This window comes from Centropristis striata, chromosome 22, assembly GCF_030273125.1.
Source record: "Centropristis striata isolate RG_2023a ecotype Rhode Island chromosome 22, C.striata_1.0, whole genome shotgun sequence".
NCBI lineage: Eukaryota > Metazoa > Chordata > Actinopteri > Perciformes > Serranidae > Centropristis > Centropristis striata.
Window position 1 is genome coordinate 11,544,440 of NC_081538.1, and position 26,836 is coordinate 11,571,275.

The 26,836-nt window shown below is 39.6% G+C and overlaps 2 long non-coding RNA genes across 3 annotated transcripts in view; both read left to right on the forward strand.

Moving 5' to 3' along the window:
* The window catches only part of LOC131960820 (uncharacterized), a 54,757-nt gene extending 41,792 nt beyond the window's left edge, over positions 1 to 12,965 (forward strand). Inside the window, exons 2-4 of the long non-coding RNA XR_009389765.1 lie at positions 1,749 to 1,821; positions 12,622 to 12,642; positions 12,947 to 12,965. This is a non-coding gene — a long non-coding RNA (uncharacterized LOC131960820). The remainder of the gene's footprint in view (positions 1 to 1,748; positions 1,822 to 12,621; positions 12,643 to 12,946) is intronic.
* Positions 12,966 to 14,915: 1,950 nt separating this feature from the next.
* LOC131960821 (uncharacterized) overlaps positions 14,916 to 26,836 on the forward strand; it is a 128,237-nt gene continuing 116,316 nt past the window's right edge. For both annotated transcript variants that reach the window (XR_009389766.1, XR_009389767.1), the window contains exon 1: positions 14,916 to 14,999. This is a non-coding gene — a long non-coding RNA (uncharacterized LOC131960821). The remainder of the gene's footprint in view (positions 15,000 to 26,836) is intronic.

Here is a 26,836-nt window from a genome sequence, read left to right on the forward strand (position 1 = left end):
GTATTTATTGCTCCTTTGTATGTTGCATAATGTCAGAATATTCCACAAATATTGTATGTCAGCAACTAAAGTTCATCTCCATCTCAAATATATTTTGGATTGCAATTCTTGTAAAGCCAGTTTGTATCTAGTGCTGAGTTGATTTCCCTTTATTTCCAGTCAGTTCCAGTGCACCAGCCTAAACCAGTGTGATTTTATGCAAACTGGCTAAACAAGCATTTGTCATAATGGCATTTTCTGGCAAATTATGGTGCAACAGAAGCATTCTAGTTTAACTACATTTCTCAGTAACGTTGCTGTTTCCTGAACCAAATAGATTCTCGGTAGCTTTTATTGATCAAGTAGAGTGGAAGCATCCACCTGAGCCACATTGGTATGTAAGTGAAGTGTACATGGATGCATAAAGATATTTTTAAAAAGGCTTTGATGTAGTAAACTGCTTTTGCTATGCTGCTGTTGCGTAGCTTTCCACATTTTTTTAGAAATTAAGATTAATTTCAGTGGATGAAAGCTTCATTAAATGTAGAGTAATTGGCAGCTAAGCTCACTACACATTCAAGTAGCTTGCCCAACACTAGTAACAGGGAATATGACAACATATTAAATATAATATTATGTTTGTTTAGAAACTGACTAAAAGAGCTGCGAGTGTCTGACAGGCTAACGTTATACACAACTTACTATTTAAATTTCAGTAGAGGTTGGAAGTGGAACATTGCACATTTTGTGCATGTGTTTTTTGGGGTCACAAGACATGGTAGAATTGGTTTCAAAGAAAACTAAAACTGCATCGATATGGTAACACTTTGGATTTGAAGCAGTTAAGCCAAAAAACTAAACAGGCAACACTTGAACACATAACAAACAGGTCTTGGCTTAGAGAGGCATTACCACCACCAAATGGACTGGAGTTGCTAATCTTTTATTCATGGGCTCTCTCAGTCTCATTATGCTCCACTCAGGAACAGCTGCTGAGTCAAGTGCAACACCTAGTGGTAAGGTTTGATATACCGGTCTGATCTGGGGAAGTTTTTACATTGGGCCAACCACATTGCAAACTGTCATCCTTCATTGTAAACATTAAAAGTCTGCTTATATTTCAACCCAAAATACTGTGTACACACTATGTAAACTCTCTTTTTTTAATTTTTTTTATAAAGAGTACTTTTTATTTTTTCTTAAAGCATGTAGGGCTGCAACTGCTATTAAACTTTTATGTTCATTATGAATTCTGGCCAAAAGTGACATTCTCAATTAGCTTGTTTTGTCTGACTGAAAACCCAGTTAATTCGACTTATATAAGCCTGCATAGTTGGAGTATATAACAGAGGATAGAAGCAAATTAAAGAAACTGGCACTACTGAAAACAACATTTCGACATATTGACAATAAATCATTCGTGGATCATGTAAAAGAGTAACTAATATTTTTTTTAATAAATATACATTTATAAAACATTTTTTGCACACAGGTATTCTCTTTTAAACCATGGTTACATGTTGTCAGTTACTAACATACAACCTAAGAAAGTTCTTGACAGTTTTCCATCAGTGAGAACTGCATTAAGCTTAACGTTTCCCTTTCCTTTTTTACCTTTTTTAATCACAGTGGAGCCCTTATCAAGTGGGCTGAACCTTAAAAGCAGTCTCCCCTTTTCTTCTTTGACTATCTCAGCTTCAACAACACCATTTATTTTGCTGTGAAGACAAGCCAATCTTGTTTTGTGTGTGTGTTCCCTCCCTCAAAAGCTGCCTGGCTTACCTGTATCTCCAGCTTCATCAACCTCCTGATGAAACCCATACTGGCCCTTCTACTGATAAGGTAAGCCAGGCAACGAGATATATCCATCATTCACCTACTTAACGCACACACAGACACAAGTACACAAAGTCTTACCTGCGAGTGTGTGAGAGCGGGTGGATTTGTGTGTGTGTGTGTGTGTGTGTGCGTGTTGGTGGTGGGGGGGTTATACTATAACAAGATTAGGATTAGAAATGTGAATGAAATCACACCCTCTGCTACCACCCAAGTAATCAAACGGCCTCAAACAAAAGAGCAGTTCATTTAGTGCCACTAATTCCTGCTTGGTGGCTTCACAGCATTGCAGTCTCATTATTCTATTAACCCCCACTCTTCCTTCCCCCATCCACACACACACACAAATGCACAAAACCTCATAAATTGTGTTGTGGGACTGCTGCCAAAGCGGAGCCTGGGTTCAGCTGGGTAGTTAATCATCTCCTATAGCATGTAATTCTTGTAAACAATGTTTGTTTGCGCACCAAGAGAGCGTGGCCCCCCCTCAAGGCTCTAGTTAGCTGTGATGTGGTGATGTACCTGGGAATAGTGTGCAAAAGGGCCAAAGGTCGCAAGGTGTTCATAATTGACTCCCTGTGCCAAGTAGGAGCGGAAGCATGGAAAATAACTCGTCGACGTGGAATTGGTCGTTACATAAATGCTCCTGGGGGGTTGGAGTGGCGCGGAACCTGAATATGAACAGAAATATTAATTACGCTCAGGAGAAGAGGGCTGATGCTTGTGCGAGCAGGTGTATGTGCAGTGCATTTGTGCGCGTGTTGTTGCGTTAACTAGCCCATCTGTGCTCACAAACTGTAAAGCAGGAAACCTTTTGACCACGCACAACCTGCTCCATAGCAACATTGTAAAGTTGAACCCACAGAAACCTTTGAATGATGCAATTTCTTCATCATCTCTTGGTCGGTTTCCACGGTCACTGTGTACACAAGGTCATTTAGTTTCTGATCAATAGCTTGTATCGAGCCTACACTCCCCACACCACCCCGTTTCTGAAATGGCCGTTAAATCGATGGGAACAAATGAAATTAAGCTCCTGGGCGGCTCGGAGGAGCAAATGATCTTTCTGTGATTAATAACACACTGTAAACGCATCTGTGCTGGGCACATCACATCAGAGAGTATTTCCTTGCCGCGGCTTGTTTCCTCGGGGTAAGACTAAGAGAATAAAGCTGTGGTAATGGTGTTTGTCTGGGGAGGCAACATTTGGTAGAACATTGAAACAAGAGCAAATGGTTTTGTTTGTACAGATGTAAGTATGTTACTCTTGGCAGGTAAATTAAAAACGATTATGAAGTTTTCAGTACCAAGAATTTTGTCATATCAGGGGATGGGATTCATACACGTAAGGAGATGTAAGGGAAGGCTTTTAAGAGGGCAGGTTTGTGCTTGGAGGTTGTAAAATGTTTACCTCCATCAAGAAGGTCATGTATTCTGCTCGGTTTGTTTTTTTGTCGGAAGGATTAAGAAAAAACTGATTGCTTGATTTTGTAGAGACTTGGTCAAATGATGTATCATACATTTTGAAGAAAATCTAAATCAGGGGGCTACAAGGGGGTGTAGCAGTTAGCACTCTTGCTGGTTCAGCATGTTCTCCTGTCAGCGTGGGTTCTCACCGGGTACTCCGGCTTCCACAGCCCAAAAACATGCACTTAGGTTTAATCGGTGAATCTAAATTGCCTGTACACTGCAAAAAAAGAAAAGTTGGGTGAACTCAAAATTTCAAGGCAACAAACTTCGATAAAATTTTAAGTTGGACAATTAAACGAAATATTTTAAGTTTTGTTTTTGAGTTTGCTCAACTCCGAATTCAGATTTTTGTCAACTCAACTGTAAGTTGTACTAACTTATAATTTTACATTGTAATAACTTTTAATCCTTACTTCTGCAATGTGCTGAATTGGCATGATTGTAACGGCGCTATGAAATGTCAGCTAATGTTGCGACCACAATTTTGAGTTAGCATTGATAAGCTAATGGCTACTCTTGTAGCTGTAACAAGCAGTGCCGCTAGCATCAGTTAGCCGATAGCGTTCGCTAATGACCGAATTTCACCGCTTTCCTGCATTTCACAACAAAGAAATAAGAGTTAGCAGAACTATTGTCCCTTGTTTTGAACCCCAACTTAGATATAAGCAACAACAACTCACAAACTTGTTTTTGAGCATACAACTGGCTTCCTTTGTTGTGCTAACTTACATTATTGCTCTAAATAACAATAATTTGTATTTCCAAGTTTTGCCAACTTAAATCATTGTTTTAGGCCAAAAAATACAAGTTAGCGTTTTTTTGCAGTGCAGGAGTGAATGAGAGTGTGATTGTCTGTCTCTATGTGTCAGCCCTGTGAAAGTCTGGAGACCTGTCCAGGTGTACCCCGCCTCTCGCCCAGTCAGCTGGGATCGACTCCAGCCCCCCACAACCTGAGTTTGGATAAGTGGTTAAGGATAATGAATGAATGAATGAATTTAAGTCAGGGAGTGGAGCAATAAATTGCAACATTTGTAACATCCATATTGTTTTTAGGATAATTTTTTCTCTTCAGTTAACAGATATCATGTTTCAAGTTTTGCAGAATTATGATACCACTGTTATCGTGGGCAGTGTAATGTGATAGTATCTGTACTGAGGAGCATGTGAATAAACCATTTGCCTTGTAGGAGGTTTGCACCACCAGAGTGCCCTTCAAGTTCATAGGTGCTTTTTTAGGTTTTTGTGTTCCACATTTTCTACAAAGTAGGATTATAGAAATAGCTAGAAAAGTACAAAATATTTTCCCCTGCATCTTTCTGCTACTGATCTGTGAAACAAAACATAATTAGTATGTGTTGGAATATGACTCATTGCTCAGTCCTAAAGTTGTCACTTTAAGATGTTCCACAGTGATAGGTCTGCTAGCAGAGCTCCGAGGCTCATTTTAAACTTGTTTCAAGTTATGTCTGAGCCACTGAGCTCGCTTTCAATGCATGAAAATCATGTAACTTGTGACATTTCAAGCATTTTAGTATGTCTTTGTCAGTGAGCAAAATGAAATTGTCACTAGAACAAGTTCACTGTAAGTTCACTGAGACCCACTTACCCTTTAGACTTCTAGTTGAATTCATCAGTCATAAATTTGATTACTAGAGTAAATATTTTATGCAATTTCACACTATTTGGGCCACTCTTGTTATTACCATATGTGTGTATAAAAATTTGTAAAAGATAGAGTAAATAATAAATAAAGTACACCCAAAAAGCTTAAGGAAGAGCACTGGGATCAAGTACAGTGATTAGATCTGGGAAAAGTAATTTGGCTAGTTTTGATGTTACATTGATTTTACATTAACTTGGGTTAGTTGTTGCCCCAAAATGGCTTGGGTGCTGTGCCTTAGTCCTATAATGGTAGGAAAAATCCTGTCTTCTATTTAAAATGATCTAGTTACTTAATTCAGTATCAGTTAATATAGCCCTGCATAACTAACTGCATGTTAAGTTAATAATAATAATTACATATTAGTGATATTTATTACATATTAGTGATAATGCAAACAGTAGTCATGTTTCCATCAACGAAATGGAAGACTTTTCTCCATTTTCTCTCAATTAGCAACCTATTTTTAGCTTTTTTTTCTCTCTCTTGCCACATCTCTACTTCTTCTGCTGTTCTCTCTTTTCACAATCTGTACATCTTCCACTGTTAACTGACAGATTAGCCCACATCAATACATTACACTGCCATCTCCTGACAAAAGTATGTTCATGCAGCTTTGTTTATTCCCACTAAACCAGTGTCTCTAATTGGCATTTTGTTTAAAGCGACTTTTAAAAATTTTGCTTTAGAATTGGTTAGACTTTAATGGAAACACGACTAGTGAAGCTGGCAGCAACCAGATGACACAGAGACAGGTACAAAATGTGTTCTGCCCATAGACTGCATATAAATAATGGACGTAGTTAGCGTAACGTCACTCATTGGTTTGTGGACTGCCCGTTGGAAGCATCTTGTGTGCCATCTTGTTTTCGATACGCGGAGCAGACCATATGTGGACTGTGGAGGAGCGAGAGGGATCTGATCACTGACTACATGCCTCTCTACACCTCAACCTGACTGAGAGAAGCCGCTGCTGGGATGTTAATTTTGGCTAGCAAAAAAACAAAAACAAAATGTATGTTACTTACTTCAGAAAAATGAACAGCGACTCCTTGGAGTGAGAAGTTTTTCAAATTTTGCATTGAAATGAATGGACAGATTTTTTTTGCAGCCAAACTTAGCGCATCCTGCTGGAATTTTCGGTAGAATGCAGCTTAAGGCACTTCCTGGTTTGCCTCCTTGCTCAGACCCGGAGGTTGCTGCCTGGTTCTGCCCCATCAACGTGACATTGCACCTGTGTCCAATGTATTTTAGCTCTAAGTCACAAATATATAGTCTCATATTTAAAGTCATTTCCTTGCTGAACACTGACGTTTCTTAGTAAATGTTACTCAAACAGGAGTAAACTGTACATTTGTTGTGGACTTTTTGCAGTTGCTGATTAATACACATTTGGTGCTCTTAAAAGTACAGCAGCAGGATAATGCATGTGACCATATTCATTGTAATGAAGGACCATGTCACCCAGTGCAACAGTGTGGTTTATTGATGTGTTTTTTAACAGTTTTTAGACACGAATAGCAAAGAGGAATAAGCTATTACAGACTTTGGCCTCACACACAATACTAGTTGTTATTCTCTTCGGTCTTTTTAAAGGATTTGTAAGCCGCAAGAAAGATATAAATTATCAGCAGCCTTATCCTTTAACTTTAGAATGAAAATGTTCCTATAGATAAAACTTTTATTATTCTGCCTTCACACAACTTTCCCAGGTCCAGTGCTTGCTGTGTCCTCAGCAGTTGGCGCACAATAATAATACATCTTTGATGCCGAGGCATGTTTGTGCCAGCCGTGAGAATTCTCTGCCAAGGCTGAATGAGGCAGAGGCTAGTCAAGCTATGTTGAATTGCTTTTTAGGAAAGTTGCCCGGGGCGTGATTTGCGTTTTTTCAGCCATCATAAACCATTCTCTTCCCTCTGCTTTCGATATAGTGCTTAGAGAACAAGAACTAAACAAGGCATTAGTTGCCCTGTCTTGCTCTGTGGTGGAAGATTTGGGGTTTTTGTCCATGAAGCCTGCTTATGCTCATACAAGGAGGCAGGCTTCAAAGGCCTTGGTTGAAAAAAGGATAGGGGAGAGCACGAAAAAAGTCAGATGTGCAAAAGGGTTAGGGTTAGCAGTCTGGCATTAAATATTTGGACATCATCTTACATGGATGAATACTTAGCTGTGACCAATTATTACATGGTATGAAATGAAGAGCTTTGCACTACCCTCGGAGGAATGTGGCCATTTTCTGCTGCTCACACAGAAAAACACTTAACCTAAGATTAGCCCATGCAGGCTGCGATGCCTTATTACTGATGCAGCCTTTACGTGAACCTGAAAACTTCACCACTCAATATGTGATGCTCATAGAATTAATTTCTCTCTTCTTTTTTTTAAGTGTCATCATCATTATCACTTCATTAAGTCAGAATGGTCTTTTTCATGTGTTTTCACAAGCATTTGATTCTGCCACTGGTTGCCAACAGAGATGGCAGGGCCCGTGGGTTGAGTCCCGCGAGGGCTGAGAGTCGCGGCGCCACAGTGGCCGAACCACCACCCAGTGTGTAGTTTGCTGTGCTTTTTTTCGTTTTCTGACAAGCTGTAGAACCCCTCTCTTTCTACAGCTGCACAGATGGGTTGTACTCTTTTATTCATAAGGGCTACACTAACTTTGATCTGGCTTTGCATTTGCAGCATGTGTCAGATTGAGATAGAGGGAGAGTGGATGGGAGGGAAAAGAGCGGCGAGGTGGAAGCGGAGTGGGAGGTTGTCCTACTGGCCAGACACTCTAACTGTTCCCTCTGCCTCTTTTCTATGCTCCTCAGTTCCTCCGAGCCTTGTGCACCTTCTATTATGCATGAGTGTCATAACCAGTACAGTCGGTCTGCTGGCCACAGACACAGAGCAGACATCCCTGCAGCTGTATGAGGGGGGGTTTTGTTTGATATACAAAGAGGAAACGCGTACTGTACCATGGACTTTGGTGTCTGTTCACAGTTATGACAAGCACCAACTTTAAGCTGGGGAATTTCAATTCTTACATTTTCCATAATAAGCCCTGCTCCCCTTACTTGCTCCAATGTAGGGCATTTGTGGTTTTGATACAATAGGTAGACGAAAGAAACATTTTCTTTTTAGTCATGACATTCTATTATGCTGGCTGAAATAACAACCCTGGGAGATTTTTAAGATCGCTAGATAGCAAATTAGTGTTAATTGTGTGAGTAACCCTTGATGTGACCATATCCTGCTACCTTTTTAATGTCTCCATCTGACTCTGAATTTGAATTTGATGCCTACATGCAATTCAGGGTTGTGTATTGATCAAGCTGCAACCTCCGGATCTGAAAAGTGAACCCAATGCTGAAATGCCTAAAACCTGCATTCTTTCTTCTAGCCAGCAGAGGGCGACTCCACTGGTTGCAAAAAGCCAGATTGATTGGAAATCTATGAGAAAATGATACTACCTGTCAGTTGATTAATTACCTCAGTAAACATTTTCCTAATGAGTTTATGGCCACAATCGTTAATCAAATCTTCTTCAATACAGCATGATGTTTATTATGTAAATTATGTTCTCGTTTAGAGTAAAATCCTTCTGTGATTGACAAGTCGCTACCTCAACAACCGGTCAATCAGGTTTTGACGTGTAGCAATCTGAATTCACAGCAAATTGTAACATTTTGGTCTTGTTCGGTTGAATTAAAAAACAATATAAGGAGATTTTTTTTCCAGTAAGTAGATGTTATTTTAAGTCTTTTTTTTTTGTTAGCCAAAATAAGCATTCATAAGCATATTTCACACTTAACTTGATGCACCTTGCCAACCAAGCTAGCTAGCACTAGCATTAGCCTATAACTTAGCTTTTGCTATGCTGATGGCCCCTGGTCCCACAGGGCAGCTTTACCCACATCCAAATATGATCACTTTTGGCTCCACAAAACCAAAACAGCAACAGCCAAAATGCCAACATTGAGGCTTCAGAACCACAGTTAAAATAACATTCGCTAAAGTGATTTCTTTTTTTAATCAGTCTACGGGGGTACTTGAATAGATCAGAGCAATCACTATTGTTATTAGGTGTGCCAGTGTTTTCCCACTTTGGCAAGTCAACATGTCTGCTTTGAAAAAAACACAAATGTTGACAGGCCTGCTATACCTCATTTGTTAAGCTATATTTGACAGTATGTTTGTTCAGAGACAGGTTTACTAAATGGTTAGTTGATCTCAAGTTGGCAACAGAACATGCAAAAAAAGCATTGTTGTAAAAAGTGAAAATAAATGTTTTCAATTTAATTTAGAAAACATTAAACATTAAGTCTTGTTTCTGCCCTCCAAGAATGTAAGAGGATGTAATTCATACTAAATAGTGCCCTGATCATTTACAGTATATTCTGTGTGCTTGCTTACCTGGGCTGTGGTGGGGCCTGAAGAGAGAAATGTTTTTCTTCTCTGCTCCAAGCCCAAGCCCATTTATTAAGGTGTGTTTATCATTCACAGTGACCCAGGTTAAGTGTCCTGAGAATTATATTTAAGGCTGCGAGTCCCAGTTGGCAATTAAGTACAATTCATTACAGCAGACACACAGGCCCTACAGGGGAAAACGTAAGAGCCAAGGCAAAACACTGTAGCAAGCAGGGGAGAGAAAAGGGAATCTGAGAGGAGTGTAAGTGTGAGATTGATATTAAACAGGAGGGATATGTGTAGGAGGGAATGTATGTGAGAAAAGAGGCAGATTGTTTGTGTAGACGCGGTGTGTGTTGAGGAAAGGAAGAGTATTAAAATAAAGAAAAATAAGGTCGTTGGTAGACAGAGCAGGATCAGAGGGAGGAGTGGGACTGTGATAGTTTGGCTGCAGTCTCACCTGATGGTGTGGTGTGTCAGCATTGGCCCTCCTCTCAGAGAGAATTTCATGCCTTTCATTTGTTGCATTTTGATGTTGAGAGTGTAAGATGTTCTGGTGTTTTCTTGCCCTGCAGAGTGATTCCCCCAGTGCTGATAGGTTTTTTGAAAATGTGACCCCCTGCTGGTAAGGGTGGACTGTTCATTGACCTTTTTTTTGCTTACTTTATGAAACATACCTGAAGCACTTAAACTAACTCAATTACTAATTTAGACTTTTAACCAACATACAGATTCAGCAGTTGTCCAAATCAAAGCTGTGATATTGATTGCCCTTTGGTGCTATGATATAAACTGCCTGCGGCTTTATGTACTTTGGTTTTCTAGTTGTCCGCTTGTCAGAAAAACTTGGAGGGAATTTCTTCAAATTTGGCACAAAGGTGGACTTAAACTTGGACTCAAGGATGAATGGAATCATTTTGGTGGTGAAAGGTCCAGGTTATTGTGGCTTCACGTCTGTCCCATTCTCGTGAATGCAATATCTCGAATGCCTTGATTAATGTCTTTAAAATTTGGCACAAATCTTACCTTGGACTCAAGGATGAACTAACAAGATTTTGGTGGTCAAAGGTCAAGGTTATTGTGACCTCATGCCTGTCCCATTCACATGAAAACTAGTATCTCATAAATGCCTTGAGGGAATGTCTTTAAATTTGGCACACATTTTCAATTGGACTCAAGGATGAACAGACTAGACTTCTGTGGTCAAAGATCAACTTTTGTGACATCCCGTCTGTCCCATTCTCATGAACACAACATTTCATAAATGAGAGGGAATGAGGGAGTCTCTTTAAATTTGACACAAATGTTCCCTTGGACTCAAGGATGAACAAACTAGATTTTGGTGGTCAAAGGTCAAGGTTATTGTGACCTCATGCCTGTCCCATTCTCATGAAAACTAGTATCTCATAAATGCCTTGAGGGAATGTCTTTACATTTGGCACACATTTTCAGTTGGACTCAAGGATGAACAGACTAGACTTCTGTGGTCAAAGATCAACTTTTGTGACATCCCGTCTGTCCCATTCTCATAAACACAACATTTCATAAATGAGAGGGAATGAGGGAGTCTCTTTAAATTTGACACAAATGTTCCCTTGGACTCAAGGATGAACAAATAGATTTTGGTGGTCAGAGGTCAAGGTTATTGTGACCTCATGCCTGTCCCATTCTCATGAACGCAATATCTCATATATGACTTGAGTCCAAATGAAAATATGTGCAGAATTTGAAGCAATTCCCTCAAGGATGAACAGACTAGGTTTTGGTGGTCAAGATCAAGGTCATTAGGATCTGTGGCACCATAATGTTAAGCAAAAACTCTTTTCTGGCCACCACAACTCAGCAACAGAAGGCATCAGTCCTCTGTACTACTCAGTAAAAATAGTTTCTAAGTGAAGACAGCATGTCAATACAGTGATAACTTCCATTTTGCCAAGAAATACACTTTACAATTCAATTCCTTCCAAGATTTCACTACATATATTATTGGTCTGGAGAGACATGGATGTAAGGTGCAACTTGACTGGTTGACAGAGGCATATATCCATGATTTTCTAGTGAAAGTAATTAAAATAGGGAAATGTGTGGTGTTACTCTCTGTGGCTGCATTATGTAAGAAAAATTGTATATGTCCTATGTTTGCTGTCTTTGCTGACTTAAAACTCACACAGCAACATTGACTAAGCACTTTTCATCTAATTTGTCACATATTCTGAATCGGATGGCGTACACGCTGTTTATGAAGCAGGTGCAGCAGCCTGGAAGCGAACTTCCTGCCATCTGAGGTGCACATTGCATGTTTAGTGGTTGGAAGATTATTGAATATGTCTTGATAGTGCACTTCCTGCCATCTGAGGTCCATTTTGCATGTTTAGTGGTTGGAAGATTATTGAATATGTCCTGGAAGCCCACTTCCTGCCATCTGAGGTAGACTTTGCATGTTTAGTGGTTGGAAGATTATTGAATATGTTCAGCAACTGTTACTGCAGAAAATGCAGTCATAGTTATTACAGCCAAAAATGGTTGTAACTGTATTTTTTTTTTACATTTTTTTTTATTTATTTATGACATTAATTGCAAGAACTTGTTTTGTCCTCAGTGGGCACTGGTTTGCAGATGGAAAAATGACATCAGCCCACTTTCCAAGAAGAACTCGCAAATTTGTTTTTCAAGAAGCTTGTAGCTTGTAAAAGTTTTCACAAATGTATGAATGTGAACTCCATACATAGATTTATTTTAGAAAAAGCATAACAAAGATTTCAAAACAAGAAGTAGTAGTTATTTATTTACATTAGTTGATTCTCTTGATTTTATATTCGTTTGTAATTGCAATGAATATTTACAATGGATGTTAAACTCGACATTGCCATCCAAGTTACTGTAGGACTTGGCCTTGAAGACACCCAAGGTCCCAAGTCCTCTCACGCACCATTCCCAATTTAGTGCATAATGTGAACGGCCCCATGGGTGCGAGGAGCTATTCATTTTACTCAGAATGGAATCAATAAAATCGAGCTCCCTTTGGAAGCAGAATTGCATTGTATCTGGAGCGCTTATTTCACCAATTCCGCCCAAAAGTAAACAAAACATTAAAATGAAGAAAAATCTTAATTCAATACAAGCCTTGTTCGCCTATTCATTTCACAAACGTTTTCTGAATTATTTGAACGCTCCATTGATCTCATTGTAAACGGGCTTCAGTGTATTCATAGAGCCTTCTTTGTGATGAAAAAGATTTTTTGTTCTTGTAAAACTTACTTACTGAGCCTCTCTCTTCTTTGCAGATTATTCAAAGGCCTTTTTGGGTGAGTATGAAAAGGAAATGTCCTGATCACTGCATGCATTATTGTGAGACAAAATCATATCTAACCATACAGTTCATGAATACTGAACTATTTATGAATGTCAGACTTTAAATACCTGTTTTGCAAACCTACCACCACTTCAATCTCCCCTTTCCTCCTTTTATTCTTTCTCTGCCTCACCTTCCTTCCGGCTCCCTTTTGCCATAATTATTCATTCATTCAGCTTTCTCATTGCCTGCACATTGGCTAAGAGGTGCTGTAATCAGTTTTTTGATGGAAGGCATTTTTCCCTGTAATCCAACAGAGCGTATGCCAGGTCTCACTCTGGGTCTTTTCATGTGGGAGCAGAAGAGGCTGTGCCTCTGGAGGCTTAGCATTCTTAATCTGAATGGCTTTTTGCATTTCTTGCCATCACTGTCAACACCACATGCCCTCTCTACAAAATGCCACACAAAGCAGACCGTGTTTGAGGTGTGTTCCAACTCTTTTCTTCTACCTACAGGTTAATACTGAATGGGTTTTTCTACTCAAAATGTACTGCTGACACTGTAATATAGCTTTAATAATTGACTTTCCCCCTTACCGATAAGTAATAATTGAACTAACATGACTAAGAGGCTATAGCCATGCTCGGAGCTCCGAGGTGCTTTGGGTGCTTTCACACATGAGCTGCTTGGTCTGTTTTTACCAAATTCCCAAGCGTTTTATTGGATCGTCCAATTGGTTGAAGCTGGTGTTTAATTCTGCTAGAAAATGTGGGTTCAGTTCCAAGTGCACTAGAGTTCTTTTCACTTTAGGTGAGAATGTCATCCAGGCTTAATATAGGAAGTGAACTAAAACTTTAAGGACTGAAATATGATTTAATGTAGTGGTTCTCGACCATTTTCATGCCAGAGAACTTTAAATTAATACGCATTACTGTCCAAAAGACGAACAACCTCGTGGCATTTCATTACAGTGTTTGGAGAATAGAATAATCTTTATTGTCATTGTACAAGACAACAACATTTTGTTGGAGCATTCCTCCAGTTGCACAGGAATATATAAAAAACAAGTTAAAGAACTGTAGAAACATATATACAGACAAATTATACAATAAAATAGCTGTGTGAACGAACCAAACCAAATAAAAAATACAACAATTTTGTAACTTTACTGCAGAATCGTGTAGTAAAAACTTCTCGATCACCCTCTGGTCGCTGGCCCCATACATGTTAGCAGATGGGACATGGGCCAGACTCAAACATTAAAGTAAACATCAAATACATTTGAAAAAGGATGGTTTCTGTCATTTTAGGTAGTACTGATCAGGCTGATACGTGTTCAAGTGTTTATTTTTTCTAATACATTTGGGTTTTTTTTGCTATAAAACAAAGATGAATTGTCATGATTGATGGCAATCAATCGGTAATTGACTCGCACATTGGCTGGGCGGAACACCAAGAGATGGTGGCACCTGTATTTGTTATAGTTTGGATTGGTTCTTGTACAGTGGGAGGAAGTGGAAATACGTCATCCATCTTTAAATGCTGTCCATGGTGTGAAAGCGCCCTTTAAGCTCCATGTTAACACTCACAATGACAAGGCTAACAAGCTAATGCTTCACAGGAATAATGATTAACATATTAGTTTTGTGTGTTAACATGCCAGTGTTTTTTAATTAGCACTGAATATAATGTACAGTTGAGGCTGATTGGAACGTAATTCATTTCTCAGGTATTTGGTCACAAGTATTGGGAAATCCAGTATTTGAGACATTAAACTAAAAACTACTGCTCAAAATTAAATTCAACTTTGCATTTTGTTCTCTTTTGCTCGTTCTTCTTCTTTGTTCAAGTTCTGACAGTTATTCCTAAACTTTTACTGGCTCTCTCCAGGCGAAAATTGCTAAAATAAACACACATGGTGAATAAACAATGTTGTTCTTGCATATTACAGTCCACATATTGGAGACTGTCATTATTGATGGCATGCATGACTGTCAAATCATTAATATTGCTTTCCTGCCATGTACTTATTTGCAAAAGGCTGAGGTAGCAGAGAGAACACAGCTAACGGGCATCTGCTTTTGCTTCTTTAAATGGAAACAAAGCCGCTGCTACAACATTAATGATGTCTCCAACTGTCAGAAATGTCTCATGTATTAGTTTACCTTTTTTTCAAAGTGTGGATAGCTACTATTCCTAGCTATTAGTCCGTGTTGTTGATGCTGCAGTTCTGTATTCAGCTCTCCAGGCTCTACCTGCCTGCTGCTGCTGCTGCCACACATCACTTCAGGAAACTGATGAACTGTACCAACCCCAGATTAACCTCCAACCCCGTCTTTCTTTTCCTGCAATCCCAGACCATCACTGGAGGTGAGTCATGCACTCACACGCTTGGCACATGGGAACCAGCGCACGCACACACACACACACACACACACACACACACACACACACACACACACACACACACTCTCTCTCTCTGCTCATTGACAGGGTTATAGAGAGGTTTAAAATCCACCTGCCCTCCACTGTCAGACGGGCCCTGCTAAGTCTGAAGTTTAACAGACTCAGACAGTCTGAGCTCTTGAAGCAGTAGGGAGAATATTTTTGGACATTCATGTGCAAGCGTTCTTAATTCTCTCCAATAGAAAGACCGTTTGAGAGTTCAGAAGTGTAAAAGGCTTCCCAAAAGGTAAGGTAATTTTTTTAGCCTGAGGTAATTTAACAATATTATCATGGGCTTCAGTGTCTTGATCCAGCAGGGCAGATGCTTGCTTACAATGGAGCCTCAACCTTGGTCCTAAAATTCAAGCACAGTCTCTGGACTTAATTTCTCCCACGGACCTCTCCAGCGGCTCTCTATCAGCTCTGCTAAATGCATGCAAATATACGCTCTTACATCTATTTTTCAAATATTTGTTTTACTTTTTGTGATTGACATTTGACAATGATGGCACATGACTATGAGTCGCTCAGGGTTTGCCATTCATTTCCTAGAATCTGTTCTGCCAGAGTCTCATGTGCTGCACTCACATTTTAAACTACTGAAAGTATTAAGTATAGAGTATAAGTATAAGAGTATAAGTATAAGTATAAGAAGTATAAAATATAGAAGAACCCTTATTCTCCTTTAAAATAATTGTTAAAATATACAATCATTAAGATCAGTGTATATGATGGAAAAGCAACTTTAGAATGTGTGAGAGGCACCAAATTTGGACTCCCCCTAGCCAGCTCTTTTTCCACACAGGCTAGCTGCTGCATGTCCTAGTGGAAAGCATGTTAATGGTAAATGTACCTGCAATTATATAATGCTTTTCTAGTCGCTTTTGCGACCACTCAAAGCACTCTACACTACAGTCCCTGACAAAAGTCTTGTCGGTTGGGTACAAGTTGACCTTAAGTGCCCCTCAAATATATTTCTAATCTTTTTTTCTTTTTTTTTTTTACAAGAAATGGCTCATTTCAATCCCAACAGCTTTTGAAATAATATTTTGGTGCCAAACGAAACTGCTGAAAAGCATTCTAACATTCACAGCTTGGTAAAGCCCACTGCATCAGGTTTTGCAAAGACAAAAGTCTTGTCGCCTTGTCTTATGATGCACCCAAACCTAGATTGCAGTCTCACCTGTGATCAATAATTAATCAGTCAATTAGTGGGTATGTATAAAAAGAACCCCAGCACCCCAGACCCTTCACATCAACTGCAACTTGACCTCTGACAACATGCCTAAGATTCACCCTGAGACCAAAGCGTTGATTATCAAGAGGCTGAAGACCAGATCCACTGCTGAGGTGGCTGACACCTTCAATGTGTCTCAGCGTCAAGTGCAAAGAATAAGAAAAAGATTTGAAGAGACTGGAGATGTTTTTGACAAGCCCAGGTCCGGCAGACCCCGCAAGACAACTGCTCAGGAGGACCGTTTGTTGGCTCGAAAATCCAAGGCCAGCCCCTTTTCCACTGCAGCAGAGCTCCACCAGATTCAAATTGTGCATACATACATACATACATACTTCCATCTCTACATCAAAGTTCCTCAAGGCAAAGAAGATCAAGGTGCTCCAGGACTGGCCAGCCCAGTCACCAGACATGAACATCATTGAGCATGTCTGGTGTAGAATGAAAGACGAAGCATGGAAGACAAAACCCAAGAATCTTGATGAACTCTGGGAGTTATGTAAGACTGCTGTCTTTGCTATTCCTGATGACTTCATCAATAAATTGTATGAATCATTGTCAAACCGCATGGATGCAGTCCTTCAAGCTCGTGGAAGTCATACAAGATATTAAATATGGATCTCACAGCACCACTACTTAATTCACTGATGTTATGCAACATATTTTTGTATTTGAAGTAAATTATTTGTTCAATTTTCACATTGCTCTCTGTAGGCGACAAAACTTTTGTCTTCTTCATTAAATGATCAATCTTTCTTCAGTGAAGCAAATTTATTTTAGTATATTAAACATAATTTGGGAGGGTTTTAGCTTTAATATGAGCCATTTTCTAAAACCAATGGATTAATTAAAAGTCAGGTTATAAGCTGTTGTTTCTACAAAATGGATAAGCGACAAGACTTTTGTCAGGGACTGTACAGATACTTCGACACGATCGAACCACCAACCCTCCGATTGGTGGGCAACCCGCTCTACCAACTGAGCCAGTTCAGTAATCAGTAATCAGTATCAGTAAGTATAAATAAGATCAGTAATGCATCACACAGGAGAAATAACTTCCTGATGATGGGAATAACATAATGAATGAATTCAGTAAATCACATTAGGTTAGAACTTTCTCAAACAGAAGCATGTTTACAGCAATTAGAAATGTCACAGTAGGATAACAAAGATTCTATAATAATCAGTATAAGTTGAATACATGGAAGGAAGACTTGCAATTATAAGTTTCAGATGGGGATTGGAAAGCAGCCTGTGCTAAGGCTCACATTATATCTATAAATACACATCTTAAACTTATACAGGACATGTGTGACACATATTATATGATTAAATAGATATAATAAAAATGTACCAGATGTATGCACAAAATGTGTGGAATCCAAAGGAAACTTTGTTTCACTGCATTTGGCAATGCAGAAAGATTAAAATATTCTGGGAAGAGGTAAGAGCTATAAATGAAAATATTATTTCAAAACAAACCTTACTGGACCCTTAACTTATTTTATTGAGCCTATATCCAGAGAAACATAACTATAGTAGGAATGACCGGACAATTATACACCTCAGCTTGCTTTATGCTAAGAAATGTGTTGCATTATTGTGGAAAAAGATTTATAGACCAAGTACTACTCAATGGATAAGACAGATATTAGCAAGCCTTCCATTAGAGACAAAAACGTACATATTGAAGGCTAAACGGCTTGTATTTGAGGACATATGGAGCCCTTTCATGAACTACATTAAGGACTTGGTTTCAACAGAGCAAGAAGTGGATGACTAGTCTTTGTGGACAATGCAGATTCCAATCTTGTAAGATTTATATTGTTTTTCTATGTATGTGTTTTAATTTGCACTAATTACAAACAATACTCAATTGTATATAGATTACCATTTCTTTAATGGGAGGATGGAAGTTCAATGGTAAATGGACCTGCACTTATATATCGCTTTTCTAGTCGTTTTGCGACCACTCAAAGCTCTTTACACTACAGTCTGCGCTCATTCACCCTTTCACACACACATTCATACTGGTGGCAGAGGCTACCCTAAACGGTGCCACCTGCCACCATTGGGAATTAATTCACACACCGATGAACGTAGCATCGGGAGCAGTTTGGGGTTCAGTATCTTGCTCAAGGATACTTCAACATGTAGGCTGCCATGGTCAGGGATCGAACCACCAACCTTCCGATCAGTAGGTGACCGCTTCACCGATTGAGCCACAGCAGCCCCATCAATGAAGATATACGAATGTAAAGGCTGTATGTCGAAGTGTTAAAACTGAAAATAAAATAAAAATATTGTTGAAAAAACAACCACTGGGTGATTGACTGATGCTCAACATATCCAGATTTTTGTAATTTTCGGAAAATCTTTTGGCGATAAAGACTAGAAAGACTGGAGTGTTTGGTTGTCATGGTGAGATGATACACATACAAATACATTTTTACTAAAGTTTGAATATGAATAAATCTAATCTAATTGAGTAAAAGTAGAGATTTTTAAGATTATGATCACTACCCACATCTCCTGTGAGAATGAAGATCAGTGAGAAATCGGTGTTGGCAGAAATGCAATCTGTGGTTTGTGTGTTAGCATAGATCATTAACTCTTTTCCCTAAGGGGATAAACAAAATATTGCATTCTTATTACTACATGCAAAGCATCCAGATGAATGTATTCATTATTTGCTTCTTTGTATAAATTTAGAGTACACCAGATTGTTTATTATTTCCTACTATATTTTTGGTCTCATTTAATCCTAATGCAGCCTTAGTTTATGATATCCTTGTTTAAATCATTCTTTCGAGGAAGCTTATGCACTCCTTTAACTGTGCTGAAGAAAAAAGAGGAAAGTGTCTACTGAGGCTTAAACTGCAAAATTTTGGCACTGGACTTGAGCTTCTTAGCAATCCTTTATCTTTAGATTTTCTATTTTTAGGACAGACATCAGTTTTCTAAGAGTTATGTAGCTAATAGAGGCAGGAACAACTGTTAAAATTGTGTCAAGCCAGTTTTGAGGAATGTTTGCAGCAATGTGGTGAATCAGAATTAGATTTTTAACTCCAGACCTTTGCTTCCCTTTGGTATTGTTTGTTGATTACATACTTGTTGGACCACAGTAGGTGTCTTATGCGACATTTATAATACTGTAGTTGAGTTTATTATGTAGATCTGGCTAAAATGAGTACAGTCAAAACAACAGTTTACCTTCAATTGAGCTAATTTTCAATTTTTCAAGTCAATTCTATTTATATAGCCAAATATCACCATCACAAATTTGCCTCAAGGTGTATTTCTATTATTTTGTCCACCTAATAATAAAATAAATTACTTTTTAAGTAACTTAGTTTTTTTTGGTAACTTACGTTTTTTTTTTTTTACTTCCGTGGCTCCTGGTTTGCGAATCACGTTTTTTATGTAAGTTCCTTGGTTCATGTCACCCTCGTAACTACTTCACTGCTGAAATTTATTTACTGTTTAAACTGTCTATTATAACGCCTCACCAGGAAGTTTTTTGCCCTAAACCTAGATCAGTGGTTTTGCCTAAATTTCCAGAAAGCAGCTTTTTAAAAAAATGTATGTGATCGTGTGTATCCGAACCATACTTGTATGTATAATCCAAATGAAGTGAACGATCCAATCCCGAGCCACAAAATGCTCATTTATGTCTTTAACTTTATTCTATATCTTGTTTGCCAAATCTCTTTCTTTTGCATATTTATTTGTTTTTTCACCTTTTCTCTCTTAATGAGGGTTTAAAATGTGCATAAACAAGTTAATAGAAACATACATAAAGGGTTAGGGATTTATATGATTATATTAATAACAATGCTGTTATCGATTTTGTGTTTTGATGCACAGGATTTCAGTGCCAACGCAACTGCATTATTGGTTTTATATTTTAAGTTTAAGTTTCTTCCTCTTCACCATGTGTGCGTGTGTTTGTTCCAAAGATATGCCATTCATAGATTTTCTTGTTCATCGCTCTGTTACCTTTTGAAGCAAAGTGTTCACCCTCCAAGATATTGTTCATGATGTCCATGTGAATATCATGTAATTGTTGTACTGCTTCGCTGCTAATCAGTGTCATTTGTAAAATGCCACAGTGAAGCAATGACAGTCAACACCCTTTCCACCCAAGCAACATTTTATTAAAATCCAATCAACGGCATCCCAGATATTGCGCGTGACATTTGGATGGACGCACCGGGGTCGATCCATAGTCTCGCTGCTGATTCCATTGTGGGGACAATTATAAAGTTGCTTTAATCTCATTTCATGTCCCAGCTTATGGCATGTTGGCTCGGTTTTACTACCGCTTCATGTCCTTGAGGAATTTTTTTAGAGCTGAAATGGCAGCATCAACAAACAAAATGTAAATCCACATGGGTTACTTAGAGCCCGAATATACCAGCCTCGTGTGTAAAAGCCAACGCTCAGTGCACAGCTTTGAAGTTCAGAATCACCTTTGTTGTTTGAAGGTTATCTACTCATCTCCGAGTGCGACTGTTTTCCTCCTGCAAGAAAAAAGGGTGTCTATCCTATCATTCATTTGGCAGAAGTGTTGGCTTGTAACTACTGAACTGCTACAAAGAAGCAGATTCAAGGTTCAGATGAAACCAGCAAAGGTGAACTTCGAAAAGTAAAATGGATAAAGAGAATATTTGATTCAAAGCCTTCAAACAGTATCCCTTTTACAGTCTGCTAGTCAGGTTGGAAAGAGGCTTGGTTAAGGGTGTCGAAGATCTTAAAACATTTGGATTGGGGCTCAATATTTATCAAGAACTATGTTGCTTTTTAAACTCAACTAATAGAACGTTTTAATTGGGAATTGGCACATTTTGATTCAAGCTGCTTCATTTAGTTTTAGTTTGCTTTGAGGCTAATGTTCAAGTTAACCAACCTTAGCTACATCGTGCTCTGTCATTGTGCCGAATTCAGGATTTTTTATTGTACTATTTTTTCACTGACAAAAACATTTTAATGGTTTTATCACACAAACACAAAAATTGAACAAATTGTGCCTTGCATTAAGAAACATTTGTTGTTTTCCGCTTTTGGCCCGTTTCCCATCACTCAGTGAGGTCGCCATCGAGCTCTCAGTCATTCTGAAATTGAAACATAACAGATGCACTTGTGTACATACTACACTGGCTTCTGTAACATGAAAAAATGGTAACACTGGGGCAGTCGACTCGTCTCTATAAACAGATAGCAGCATATGAATGCAAAGTGTAGGCAGTTGAACAAGATTTTGGTAAATCTGCTGTTTGTTCGCCCCATCCACTATTCTACCCCCCACTCCGAGTATTACATCCGTCATTTAAACTCTGAATTGATGTCAATCATTGCTACTACGTCAGCAAGATGGCGGCAGACGACAGTCTAAAATGTAAACATGAGTCCTATTTTGCTGCCTGTACAAACACCTTATATTGTCTGTTTTTTAATGGGAGACCTGTCTGAGAATAATCAGTTGGTAGAGTCGGTTGCCCCCCAACCGAAGGGTTGATGGTTCGATCCCTGACCGTCGCAGCCTACATGTCAAAGTATCCTTGAGCAAGATACTGAACCCCAAATTGCTCCGGATGCTGCGTTCATCGGTGTGAGAATAAATTCCTGATGGTGGCAGGTCGCACCGTTTAGGGTAGCCTCTGCCACCAGTATGAGTGTGTAGTGTAAAGCGATTTGAGTGGTCGCAATGCGACTCGAAAAGCGATATATAAGTGCAGGTCCATTTACCATTTACCATGCATCAAACTTCCTCTAAAAGAAAAATGGCTTAAAACTGAGAGACTGTAACCTTTCTCAAATTAATACATGAACTAACTCCCAGTATTAAGACATTATTGGGTGGTATGCACATTCATTTGCATTTTCTATTGCCAATTGTCTGGATATTTAGTTAGTGTACACTTCTGTTGGATGGAAATCTGACTCATGATTTTTTCAAGTCTGGGCCCTTTGCCTAGCGCGTTTATCAAGGCACTGTCAACCCCAAAACTGCCAAAACAAGCACCCAGTATGAGCTTAAATATAAAAGACAAATCAAGAAGTAGCTGGAGACAAAGAATAGACAGATAACCCAAGTTTAACTCCTAGTTGGCACAATTGAAGCTCCAGTGAGACTCACTTCTGAGTGAGAGATGACGCAACTAATTGTTTTCCACCAGTCTCACAAGCTGCGTGGAGCAACTCACAGCGAGGGGCCGTGACCGCTCGCCGGTGTCCAGGCATGTGTTAAAAGCTTTCCCACAGTGCAACACGCCCTGGACTCATTTCACACTCTTTTCATTGTGAGGGAGTCCAGCCATGTGTGTGTCTGTGTGTGTGTGGGCATTTGAGTTTGATATTTAGTTGTTTGTGTGAGATTGAGTTTGTACATGCCCGCTTGTATTTCAGTGTCAGTGTCTGCCTTTTTCTCCTGCGTGGACAGCACATATGTCCCTGTGTGTGTGAGTTTGTGTCTGTGTTCAGGCTTGTCATCCTGGCACGGTGGCCGATGATAAAGGCAGCTACGCCTCTCAGCGTGATTTGTGTCGCCCAGAAGTTTCCTCTTTTCCACACGCCTGTTCCTCTTTCCACACTCAGTGGGAGACTGTTGCGCTAATCCAATTTAGAACAGGGAAACAGATTTCTTCTGTTTACTGTCTTTCTTTACTAATCTGTAGCAATGGGCTGCCAGTGTATAGAAAAAAATGCAACTTTGTTTGGAAAGTATACCTTTGTATTTAAGCTGCATATCTGAATTAAATTTGGGGCTACCATAAAAAGAAAGGTACTGAAAAGGATAAATATACATTTTTGTGGGGTTGGATCACACATTTGTCTGTGTGCCTACAGTAGATGCCGGTCAGCACCGCCAAGGCCCCAGAAAACGTATCAGGATTTGATGCCAATTTGACACAGTGAGGCCCGAAAATACTTTTTCCTCATTGAAAGACGTAGGAAAATCAGTAGATACACTTTTTTTGAGCATCCCTATCCCCTTAAAATGATTGTCTTCACTACTAGACTTTGATCCATTCTGTCCAATAACATCCTGGCCATGGAACAGCGGACCAGCTCTTTACCCTTGCAAGACTTCTTGAAGGTTTATGGGAGTTTGCTCATCCACTCTACATGTGTTTTGTGGACTTGGGGAAGGCTTACGACCGTGTCCCTTGGGGAGTCTTGTGGGGAGTACAGCAGGAATATAGGGTACCGGTCTCATTGCTACAAGCTATCCGGTCCCTATACAACCAAAGTGAGAGCTGTGTCTGCATACTCGGCACAACGTCAAACATGTTCCCAGTGGGTGTTGGCCTCCGCCAGGGCTGTCCCTTGTCTCCGATTCTGTTTGTGGTCTTCATAGACAGGATCTCAAGGTGCAGCCAGCGGGAGGAAGGGATCCGGTTTGGTGACCTAAGAATTGAATCTCTGCTTTTTGCAGATGATGTTGTTCTTTTGGCTTCATCAGACCAGGACCTCCAGCACTCATTGGGGCGATTTGCATTAGCCAAGTACGAAGCGGTTGGGATGAGAGTCAGCACCTCCAAGTCTGAGGCCATCAAGCAAAAGAGTTCAAGTATCTCAGGCTCTTGTTCACAAGTGAGTGTAGAACGGAGCATGAGATAAACAAGCGGTTTGGTTCGGCATCAGCAGTGATGCAGGCGTTGTACCGGACCGTTGAGGTGAAGAAGGAGCTGAGCCGGAAGACAAAGCTCTCGATTTACCGGTCCACCTACATTCCAAGCTTCACCTATGGCCACGAGCTTTGGGTAGTGACCGAATTAACGAGATTGCGGATATAAGCAGCTCAAATGGGTTTCCTCCGTAGGGTGGCTGGGCTCAGCCTTAGAGATAGGGTGAGGAGCTCAGGCATCCGGAGGGAGCTCGGAGTAGAGCTGCTGCTCCTTCGCTGCGAAAGGAGTTGTTAGGTGTTCCGGACACGTCCAACTGGTAGGAGGCCCCGGGGAAGACTCAGAACATGGTGGAGGGATTATATCTCTCGCCTGGCCTGGGAACGCCTCGGGGTCCCCCAGGATGAGCTGGACGTTGTGGCTGGGGAGAGGGACGTCTGGAATGCCCTGCTGCCCCCGCGACCCGGCTCCGGATAAGAGTATGAAAATGGATGGATGAATGGAAGTCTGGAAGAGCCACATGACTGAATTATTTAATCCCCATTCAAGTTAGCCGAGGGCTAAACCGGAAGTAGCTGGCTTTGCCGGCATAGTTCTCTGGTGTGCATCGTCTTTGTTTATGAGCTATAAAAGATCTGGGGAATTTTATACATGGTAGTCAAACTTTTTTGTATTCATAATCTTCTGAACAACTTCATAGGAATGAACACGGCCCTGCATCCAAGAATGTGTCCCATACTAAATTTGGATCCAAGTCCATATGCCTTCAGTTTGTCAAAGCCAGCAGAGCTTCTGCCACAGAAGCTAAGCAATGTACTGCTGAAGGAGGGGGCAGCAGCAAAACATATTTTATCCACCTAAAAAAAAAATCAATATCAGTTTAAGTGTAAGCTGTATTCAGAATATTTTCACAGCTTTACTTTTCTATCAGGCGGCCTCTTTCTTAGCCTCCAGTTTCCATAGAAGTTTCTCTTTCAGCCTATTTAGTCTCCCTCTTCTCTGGTTCATAAAGCATTCTTCTTGTGTCCATAGTGAATACAATTTCTTTGTTGCAGTCATAATCACTCATTTCTATTTTCTTGTATCTGTTGTCTGTTTTGTTAACCTGGAATGTCAGGCATAAGATAAGTCACGCAGAGTCAGTAACTTCTTTTAAATCACTTCTTAAAACCCACTTTTATAGACCTGCTTTTATGTAATGTTTTCTGTCTCACCACTCCTTTTCCTTCTTCACTTTTTACTTTTTTACTCCTTTTATTCTCGGTGTATCTGAGAATGTCTTGTGATTGTTTCTGCTCTGTCTCTTATTGTTTTTCTTAACGTAAAAAAATGTTTTTAGCCTTGGCATTACTCTCTCTGTAATTAACTGCTCTCTGTTGAAGCACTGCTTCACTACTGTATTTAAAAGGTGCTATATGAATAAAGTTATTGTTATTGTAAGGGCATAGATGCACTTACTGTTCATGTAGGAATACGGAAGTTCTACAGTTGGGAAATTGTTGTTGTCAAAGGAAATGGCTGTCTGGCGGCTAGGCAAAGCGGTGAAAATATTCTAGAGATGGTCCACACTTAAACTGATATATAGAATATCATGAAAAAGTTATATTAGTTATATAAAAAGTTATAATATTTTTTGTCAATTATTTCAGAAAGTGAAACTCATACATTATATAGATTCATTACACATAGAGTGAAATATTTCAAGCCTGTTTTCTTGTAATTTTGATGATTCTGGCTTACAAATATTGAAAACACAAAACTCAGTGTCTCAGAAAATTAAAATATTACATAAGATCAATTTAAAAAAGGATATTTTAAACACAAATGTCATGCTTCTGAAAAGTATCTTAATTTCTATACACTCAATACTTGGTTGGGCTCCTTTTGCATGAATTACTGCATTAATACTTGGTGGCATTGAGGAGATCAGCCTACGGCACCATGTTGCTTTTATAGCAGCCTTCAGCTCATCTGGTCTCTCTCAACTTCCTCTTGACAACAGCCCATAGACTCCTATGGGGTTCAGGTCAGCCGAGTTTACTGGCCAGTCCAGCCCAGTAACACTATGGTCATTGAAGCAGCTTTTGGTACCTTTGCCAGTGTGGGCAGGTGCCAAGTCCTGCTGGAAAATGAAATCTGCATCTCGTGGTAGATGGCTGCGTTTACTGTGGACTTCAGAAAACACAGTGTACCAACACCAGCAGAGGATATGGCCCCAAACAACCACTGACTGTGGACTCCAATATTGAACTTTTTCACAATATTCAAATTTTCTGACACACCGAGTTTTGGCTTTTCTGGCTTAGAAATGCCAAAATCATCAAAATTACAAGAAAAACAGGCTTGAATTAGTTCACTCTATGTGTAATGAATCTATATAATGTATGAGTTTCACTTTCTGAAATGATTAGACAAAAAATATTAAACTTTTTCATGATATTCAAATTTTTTGAGATGCACCTGTACACTGCGTAGCTCGCATATCAGTACTGTCGGCGTTGGCGTGCTGTTGGCTGTCTACTGTAGGGTTAAGTACTCATTCCACTTTAAAAAATCCAAACAATCCCTTTAACTATGTTTTGTGTCTCCATTTCTAAAGACAAGTGCTGTGTTCCAATATCCATACTTCCATGAGTACACTTAAACGCAGTACACTATCCGCACTTACTAAGTACGCAGATTTCAGCAGGTGAGTGTTGTTCCAAATCTAATTCTCCGTAGTTCACTTACCGGAAATTACGCTCGCGACAGCCGCCGCGGCTCGTCACCCGCGAAACACTTCCTGCTTTGAACGGCAAAAAATTACCCTTTGTGTTGTTTAATCTCTACTTCTACAATCCGGCAATATGGCTCCATTAACGCAGCAAATGTGGAGAATGCACCGACGTCGTCAGTAACGT